Raw genomic sequence first — 9,416 nt, forward strand, 5'->3', positions numbered from 1 at the left:
AGCCTAGTGCCACAGCATCTCCAGCACCCACCCACAAAGTGGGATCCAGTTACACACACACACACACACACACACACACACACACACACACACACGCACCCCCGGGGCAGGAGACAAAAAAAAAGAAACAGGGCAGAGAATAAAACACAAAGTTCAGAGACCATTTATAAAATAAGCCTAAGTGTTGAATACACATATGAAGAGATTTTTAACTGACAGGCTCTGAGGGAAGCGTCCTCAGGGTTGTTGAGACTGATGTGGCCCCGTCACAGTGTAACTTTCAGGGAAATCTTCATAGAAGTCTCAAAATTTAAAGCTGGCTGAGGATGGTAAACACCTATAATTCCAGCTAGTCAGGAGGCTGAGGCAGAAGGATTGCTTGAATATGAGGTTTAAGACCAGCCTGGGTAAGACAGTGAGACCCCTGTCTCTTTAAAAAGAAAAGTTTAATCTAGTAAAACCACTTATAAGGAGATATCCTGCTGAAAACTCCCGTGTTTTCACAAAGAAACATTAACTGTGATGTTCAATGTGGTGTATTTATAATAGATAAAAAAATTATGAAATAAATATCCATCAGGACGAAATACTAAAACCATTAAGAAACAATCTTAATGTTAAGCTAATTCAACTGTTTTATCTTTACTTATTAATTTATTTTGGATTTTTTGAGACAGGCTCTTGTTCTGCTGTTCAGGATGGTGTAGAACTCACTATGCAGCTGAGGCTGGCCTGGAATTTGGGGCAATCCTCCCGCCTCGGCTTCCAGCATGCTGGCATTACAGATGTGCACCACCAAGCTTGGCTACAACACTGCTTTAATAACATCAATCCCTATCTGCAAGGTGAGAAAAACCATCTATGAGGCACTGTTCTGTTGGGAGAAAATAAGCCGTACAATAGCAAAAAGTCCTTCTTGCTCTTCTTCCTCCTCCTCCTCCTCCTCCTCCTCCTCCTCCTCTTCCTCCTCTTCCTCCTCCTCCTCTGGGATTGAACCCAGGACTTTACACGGAGCTACATCCCCAGCCCTTTTGTTTTTTAAGGTTGGATCTCTTATTAAATTACTATGTTGCCCAAACTAAGCACAAACTTGCAGTCCTCCTGCCTCAGCTTCCCAAAGTGCTGGGATTACAGACATGAGCCACCAAACTCTTGGAACAAAGAATTTCTTTCATGGTTAAAAATGGAAAAACTAAGTAAGTCATACTTGAAGAAAAAAGTGTGGAAGGTAGGATGCGTGCCCACCTGCTGTTGAGAAGAACAGTGGGACTGTCCTTCAAGGATATTTAATTTTCTAAGGAAAAACTTACCATTGCTTGACTTTACTATTTATTAACAAGTACTTCAGGCTCTGTGATGTTTGCATAATCTGAGACCAGTTTCCATAATCTGATACCACAAATGATTTATTTCTGTTCAGTAAAAACCTAAAGACTATAGCTTTTTGCTGTGTGACGTTAACTAGTTTTATATGAAACTCAGTAATGACACCAATATTCCTTTATTATATGGGGTATACAAAGTTTGCTTCTCAACTGTTCTTGAAACCCTTTAGAAAATATCTTTAATTTGTGTTTATTCTGACTTGTATGAATTGTGCTTTTAATTTTTAAAAGTGCTTCTTTGAAGCTGGCACGGTAGCACATGCCTGTAATTCCAGCACTCTGAGAAGCTGGGGTGGCGAGTTGGATCCTGTCTAATAACAGGGTGAGGGACTGGGGATGCAGCTCAGCACAAAGTCTTTGGGTTCAATTCCTTATGTACACATATGTGTTTGGTTCTCTGATCTGAGAGACAAAAGGAGAGAAAACAGAAAAAAAAGAGGCCTTTATTGGGGGCACGGGAGGGCTGCCAAAGAGAGAAATGAAGAAAGCCAGGTGCTTTAATTTGGTTTTGACAGCGGATGGAGCTGAGGGGGTGCAGAATGACCTACTGACAGCTGCCTGGGGGAGCGCTGGTGCCTGCGGAAAAGCAGGAGGTTCAGCTTTGGGATTTGAGAGGACATACGAGAAGGGAAGCACTGTCCAGCGCCGTGCTGACCCAGCAGAAGGCACAGGGAAAAACCTGTCATGTGTATTTAAAAAAATAGGCTGGAGGGAGGGGTCGTATACACCCCAGACCCAGGCCTTTCCCCCACAGCTGAGACCCAACTGTCCTCGCTCATCTCCCTCTGTGCTGGCCTTGGCCCGAGCCTGGGCTCACTCACCACCTGGGGGTGCTGGGAGGCAGCACCCCAACCACTGTGCACACTGAGCTGGAAAACGGGGAAGAGCGAGGGCTGGCTTGGGAGACCCAGGAGGCCCTGCCATCCTTCTCTTAGTGGGTCACAGAAGCACAGGGCTGGGCACCGACAGCTTGGAAGCCCAGAGGCGCCAGTTCTCTGGGTGAGGAGCCCACTGAGCCTCCTAGAGGAGGGGCAGGGTCACTGTCTTCCCAGCCAGGAAGAGGCCCAGACCCCTAAGGTCCGGAGAGCTGGGGGCAGCGTGGAAGGCCAAGGTCTGCGCCCTGGCAGGACTGTCTGCATGGAGCTGTCCCTCCACGGCACAGGGCCACCGGGTTACAAGCTGGGCACACGGGGCCCAGAACCCCTCACCCTGTCTCCCTACCTTGACCAGAGAGCTCAGGACCCTGGGCAGCCCCTCCCCCACTTCCACCCTTGACAGCCTGGTCCCCGTTCCTTTGTGGGCTCGAGGATCTGGGGCAACGTATCACTCAGCCTGGTGGGACCTGCAGGAGAGAGCCCTGTGGCTGGACAACCTCGGGAAGGACTTCAGCCAGGGTGACGGCCTTCACCACTTGCGATGGCCACCTTGCCGGCCACCACCCTGCACCCAAATGAGCCTTCTGCCCCCACCCCCAGGAGGAGGACTTTGAGGTGACCCTCTCAAAGGACATGGGCCCCGTGCTGCTGCTGCCCCTGCTCAAGGCACGCCCTCCGCTGCTCTCCTGTCTGGCTCTGCTGCTGGTTACATCTGGAGCCCCTGGGGGGTGCCCCATTCTCTTCCCCTTACTGTGGCTGGAGGGGGCGGGGACCCTGCTGCAGGTGGAGCATGCCGCAACCCAGTAGGCTCCTGAGGTTCTTGGGGTTAAGCGGATCCTCCTGATGGGAGGAAAGGAACTGCTCACCCAGTGCAGCACGTTTATTTATACCCTCCAAAGGAGGATGTCAGTTGCAGACCACTGCCTAGGAGCTTGTTTGCCTGGCTGGCCTGGGCCCCCGGCCCCCCTGGTGTTGGAACAACTAGTTTACATAGCTTGTTTTGGGCTCTCTGTGTTTTCTGGGCTGGCCTTGCTTTAGCCCCACTCAATCTCCAGCTTCAGTGGCCCCCTACAGGGGCAGGAGAGGGGAGAGCAGCGGGTGGCCAAGGACTGCAGGGGGACCGGGAGGCCAGCGTGGTGCTTGGTCAGGGCGGGCACCGGTGCAGTCAACGTGAGAAGGAAGAATGCAGAGGGGGGCAGGCTGGCTGGGGTGACAGGAGGGTCAAGGGAAGGAATGGGGTGCTCAGGGTGGGGCTGTGCAGACCAACAGGGGCAGGAAGGACCTGTTTGACTGAGCCAGGGCAGGATGCTGAGAAATGGGGAGATGAGAGGAGGAGGCAGGGCTGTGGGAGGAGGAGGACACCAGGGTGGGAGAGGGCTGCCAGCTGGGGCCGGGGACCACCGCTGTGTCCCCTCCTCCTCCTCCTTTCTCTCCCCACCCGCTCTGTTTCATGCTTCCCTTTTGTGGCCTTGGAGTTGGGTCAGTGCACGGCAGGGGGCAACTCCAGCCGTGTTTAAGGAAGAAGGGGACCCCCGAGGCTTCTCTATCCCCTAGGAAGAGGTGCAACAGGCCAACAAGCCAGGGGTTGGGGGGGCCACTGCCCACTTCAGAAAAGCCTCCACCGGAGCCCCTAGGAGAGGACCAGATCAGACCAACACAGAGCATTGGGGCATATGGCACTGTTCCCTCATGAGCACCCAGTTCTAGTGTTCGCTAAACAGCCAGGTCAGGCACCCAGCTCTGCAGCCTTTGCTACTCCCTGTCATCTCCGTCTCTGGTCTTGCTCGGGTGGGGTGAGTTCTTCCCAGGGGCCCCCCACTGTCTGGTGTCACAAACCTCAAGGAGCTTGACCCTAACCTGCACTACTCTGTCACCAAAGAAGTGGCCTAGAAGTTCCTGCTCGCCTCCCTGTGATCCTGCCTGGCCCCCACCTGGCATCTGTCCCTCTGGCTGCACCTGGGCTCCTTCCCAGCCTCTGGCACTTGGTCTTTCTGCAGGAGCATTTGGCTCAAGTTGGAGGCACTTCTGGGCCTTCTGAGGCCTCAGAGAAGCCGGGATGAGATCCAGCGCATCGTCCACTTCCCCAAAGCCCCACTGTCTGCTCTGTGGTGTGAGCGAGGGTGAGCGGGCTGCACCACTCTTTTCTGTCCTGAGTAGTGCGCTCTGTCAGCCAGAGCTGCCAGCCAGCGTGGCCTCTGTGTGGGGAAACGGATTGCAGGGGCCGAAGGGCCCTGGAGGATGCTCCCCCAACAAACGTACTCCCTAATGGCTCCCCCGTGCATCCTCACCTAACAGAGGTCACAAAAAGATGATCAAAAGGTAGGTCCTAACAATTCTCCCTCCAGGGGGACGTATACATACTTCCTGGCCCAGGTCTCCAGGCTGAGCTAGAGGTGAGGAAACCAGGGGTCCGATCCCCTGCCCTGGCCATCTGACACCTTCAGGAGCCCACATGTCCAGCTCCCAGGCCCCCAGTATTTGCCTCAGCCCTGCGGCCCTTTCCCCTTGCTGTCACGCCCTCCGTTCTCAGCCTGCCCTCCATTCCCCTGGACCTGTCACACCCGCTCAGCGCTCAGAGAAGGGCACGGTCCCGAGCTGTCTGAGGCCCAGGTGGCAGGGCTGACTGACGACACCCTCTCTGCTCCTTGCTCAGCTCTGTGCCTTGGCAGAGGCCCACAGCTCAGAGCCATGCTGATGAACTGATCGCCCTCCTGCTGAGTTCCTGTGTGTTCTCAAATGCTGTCACCTCTCTCCAGCCTGGACCACTGAGATGAGGTGATTTCTCTGCCTCTTGGGCTGAACCCTGAGGGGCTCATTTATCTCACCACCTAGCACTGATGCCCGCCCGGCCCTTGCAGAGACACCTCCCATACCAGGGTGGGAAGTCTCTTTGCAATCCAGAGGCCAGAGGACTAGCTCTAGAGGACGAGAGTCCCTTAAATGAACTACTTGCAGCTTTTGAGTAATTCCTTCACCCTCTCCAAAGGTGCCTGGAACTGCCTCAGTGTTAGGGGCCAAAATCTGTAGTAAAGGAGGGACGTGTTTTGCCCTGTGGTCTGGGAGGTGTGTGGCAGGAAGATCCCACCAATGTGACGCTCCTAGGGCAAGATAGCATCTGTTGAGGACATGGTGACGCTTGCACAATATAGCAGAGGCGAAAGTCTGGCCTGGGGGAAGAAGCAAGCTCCCCCAACCCACTCCTTATTCTTTGGGTACGCCCTATTTCTCTTTCACTATTTTGCTTTGACCACTGCTGCTGTTAGAAAAAACCACCACATCCCCCCAACCACCACCACCGTTACTTAAAACCTGCTAAATAAAAACAGACGAGACAGAGAGGTCTGTCCTTATCCAACCTGCAGCACCGACCTCTCAGGCCCCCTAAACCTGCACAATTCGCTTTGTTGTCCTTTATTCCCTGCCGTGCCCTCCCGAGCAGGCAGCTGCGGGTCTGATCAACATTCCTTTTGCCTGCTTCCTTCCCCAGAGAGGCTCTCTGTGTCTGGTGGCCACGCCCTCCCGTCAGGCCTCTGGGAGGCCCGGTGCATGGTTCTGCCATTGACCCTGCTGCACCAGCGCCCGTCAGTGGGCCTCTGTTCTCAGCAGAGGCCCTGGGGACTGATGGGCTGGGGGACAAGGGGGAGTCTTCCTGATGCTGCATCGTTGATGCTCCATTCCTACCCACGTTAGCGTGTTCTCCCCTTTCTAGTTCTGTCTCTTTGATTTCCATCTTGATGCAAAGCTCCTGATAGTCCGAGTACAAATTGAACCTCGACCTGGATGTCAAAACAGACCAAAACACACACCTCTTCCAGTCTAGCCACGTCCCCAGCAGTTCAGAGCGTAACTCCTCCCTTTCCTTCTAGTCTCCGCCCACCCAGCTGGGAGTCCGCAGGCCCTTGGGCTGGCACAAAGGAAGTGTCCTGGGCCTCTCACTTCTTGAAGAGATTATCATCATCAACTTTGCTTTGCCAAAGAGGAATCTGAGTTACAGAGAGGTCACACGATCAGAACAAAGCTTGTGGTCTGGGCCCAGGGTCCTAGTGCTGGGCTACACACCCCAGCTTCCTCCCTGACTCCCTGTCCCCTCACCCCAGCCCACTCACACGCAGCCCAGATAGTCCCCTCTTCCTACCCAGTGGCCCAGACCGGGGTGCGCCCCGTGACCCTCAGAGTTCCTGGTGCATGAGATGGGACTCGTCTGCTTCAAACCCACTTGGTGGCTGCTCACGTGCCACCCCATCTTCAAGGCAGAGAGGAGGCCTCATTCTGTGCCTGGAGCTGTGGGAGACCTGGGGCCACCTCTCCTCACCCCTGATTTTGGCTCTCACTAGCTGCTGGTTCCTCATTTCCGCTCTCCGGTCCACATCCACATCCAGGTCCTCCCTAGGCTCGGTGCCAGGGAAGCTCACAGGTCCGGTCAGGACCGAGAGGCCTGGGGTCCCCATGTTGGCAGAGGGGCATGAGAAGCTGAGATTTGCTCCAGAACTCCCCCTCCCTCAGCCTCCAGCAGGCGGCTCTCTGCTCCTGACAGGCCATGCTGCTGGGTGGGATGGGAAGGCTCCCTGGAACTGACTGCCAGAGGCCTGGTGGCTGTCGCCTGTGCCTCCCGCTGGCTGACCTTGAGATCCGGGACCTCCCCAACCACCACTACCAAGACAGCAGCCACTGAGAGTGACCTCCCCTGGCGCTAAGGGCTCTGAGCCTCTGACTGTCCCCTATACCTTTGAGATTTGTTCAACTTCCCCCGCCTCTTGCCCAAATATTTGGGGTCTCCCGGGGCCTTTTGGCTTCACTTTCTTCTTCCCAATTGCGCGACCTCGGGCAAGTCTCTCAACTACTCTTTCCCTGTCTCTTCATCTGACTGTCTCCTCTCCTAGAATAATAGGAACACCTACCTCCGATTTGTGATTAAGATCAGATGTCAAAGCCTAAGAACAAACCTCAGCAAACAAGAGGTGCTCTCTGAGCATCAGCTATTAATATTCATCCCTACAGGTCACTGGCTTTCCAGTACTTGTCTTTCTGAAGTTTCCTCACACGAATGTCCTTCCTCACACGTATATCTCTCCTCAGGGTAGACCTCTGGCCTCCACTTCGGTGGTCAGGCCTTCTTGATGTCTGGCCCAACTCCTGCCCCTCGCCTGTGCCATGAGCTCCGTCTGGGATTTGTGGCAGCACCGCTGGTGACCACGGCTCTGCTTCTTGACACATGGAACAATGCATTTGCGACAGCATCATAGCCACACTCATCAGAACCTGCCCCCTCCTTCCCTTCTTTCTGTTCAGATATACTGAGAGGTGAGACACCCCAATTTCTCCTCTTCCCATCAAAATACTTCCTCTTCCAAGGCCAGCTTAAGCCCCGCCCTTTGAAATCCCCCAAGATTGACCCTGTAAGACACATCTACCAGCAGCTGCCAGTGCTGACACCCTGCCTCATGGTGGCTGGGTGATGCCTTTCTTAAGCCCTTTTCTGGCTGGAGATGCATCATGGCCCTTTGGGAACCAGTGGAGAAACTGTACCCAACTAGACAGCCCTGCCGTACACAAACCTGGTGTCTAATCCTTCCTGTGGCTTGATCTGGCTCCTGATGCGGGAACTTCAACGTCCATGGGATCAGGAAGCAGAAAAAAGGTAGGAAAGACAAGTGGGCAGGAACTGTGGCCAGTGGTGAACCCATGTTTGACGGAGACAATGGGAACCCAGCCGTGACTGTTGCCAGACCCTAACCCTAACCTTGTCTCAATAAAACCCCAATCAGTCAAGCTGTCAATGCGGACAAGTACTTCGACTTCAAAAATAAACACAGAACAACTTGTCGACCAATAAAGACCCATCTGCAGGCCAACTGTGGCCCTCAGTTTCTGGATCTGAAACTCAGCCTTGCAGTTCACATTGTGTGCCTACCATTCTCCTTCCTCCTTTGTTGGGCAGCGGGTCTGGCTGGACTCTTCCAACCTATTAGCGTTGGGCAGCACTGGGTCCTTGGGTTACCTTACTTGTATTCCTAGATCTTCAGTTTTGTGACCAATGTTGACATCTACTACTCAGACAATGAGGGACTTGGGGCTCCAGGCCTGGGTCAGAGAAACCTTCTGAGAGGGGTTTCGAAGCTGCGTGAGCTCAGGCAATGTGTCCACCCTTGCCACGGAGGTCTCTCGCCCTCCAGACCCCGAATCCCCAGGGCAGCAACCTCTCGGGTCCCGGCTCTGTTTCCTCCACCCCACTCTCTCTTCTCTGGACAGCTGTGCTGGCCTCACCCAATATCTCACCATGATCATCTTCACCCAACATGCTGCCATCTAAGTGGCCCCATAAGCAAGTGGCAGGCCTGGAGGGATGGATGGGATAACAGGAGAGGAGGGACTAGCAGGACTGTGCTAACTTAATTTGGTGGAGTCAGTATGAGTTAAGTTCCTAGATGTCGAGTATTTCTATAACCATGTGGCTCCCTCTGCCCCCTGCTAGCAGCCACACAGATCTGATGGTTTCGATCCCCGAGGTCAGTGCTACCTACCATGACCTCACGCTCTTCTAGGGCAATCAAAGGAAGGACACTGTAAGAAAGACTCGTGGTGGGGATGAGAGGAGTCTCAGCTTCCAGGGAAGCGAGGAGGAATGGGAGGGAGGGTCACGGAACAGCTAGGTGGGCGAGGGCGGCTGTGGCTTAGGGTGGTGTGGATCCTAGCAGGTAGACCTTAGAGTGGTCTGGGTTCCAAGATGCTCATGGCTTAAGGTTCCTTGGGTTTTTTTGTAGGCTGGTGGTCTTTGCCTAGATGGGTCGGTAGTTTATGTTTCAAGCTAAGAGGTCCTGGAGAGTCTGGGTGGGCAGGGTTGGCATGGACTAAGTCTCCAGATAAGCAGGACTTCAGATAGGCCAGAATCATTGTGGGTTAAAAGATGGGGCCAAGGTGCCAGGTTAACAGCCCTGTCAGTGTCGCTGGCAACCCAGATGAGCTCTTCACTGAAGAGGCCCTGCAGCGTTCCAGCGCGTCTGGCCAGATCTCCAAAAGCATCTGGGAATGCAGCCAGGGCCTGGCGCTGCCCTACAGCTGCCTGGACCCTGCTGTGGTGGGAAATAGCTTTGCGGTGTAAAATACAACCTGCGCACGCGCGTGGGCGCACAGTGCTGCGTGCACTCAGAACTCAAGG

The sequence above is a fragment of the Cavia porcellus genome, unplaced genomic scaffold (genome assembly GCF_034190915.1).
Source record: "Cavia porcellus strain 051 isolate PalLab524CR breed Dunkin Hartley unplaced genomic scaffold, mCavPor4.1 scaffold_32, whole genome shotgun sequence".
In the NCBI taxonomy this organism is placed as follows: Eukaryota; Metazoa; Chordata; class Mammalia; order Rodentia; family Caviidae; genus Cavia; species Cavia porcellus.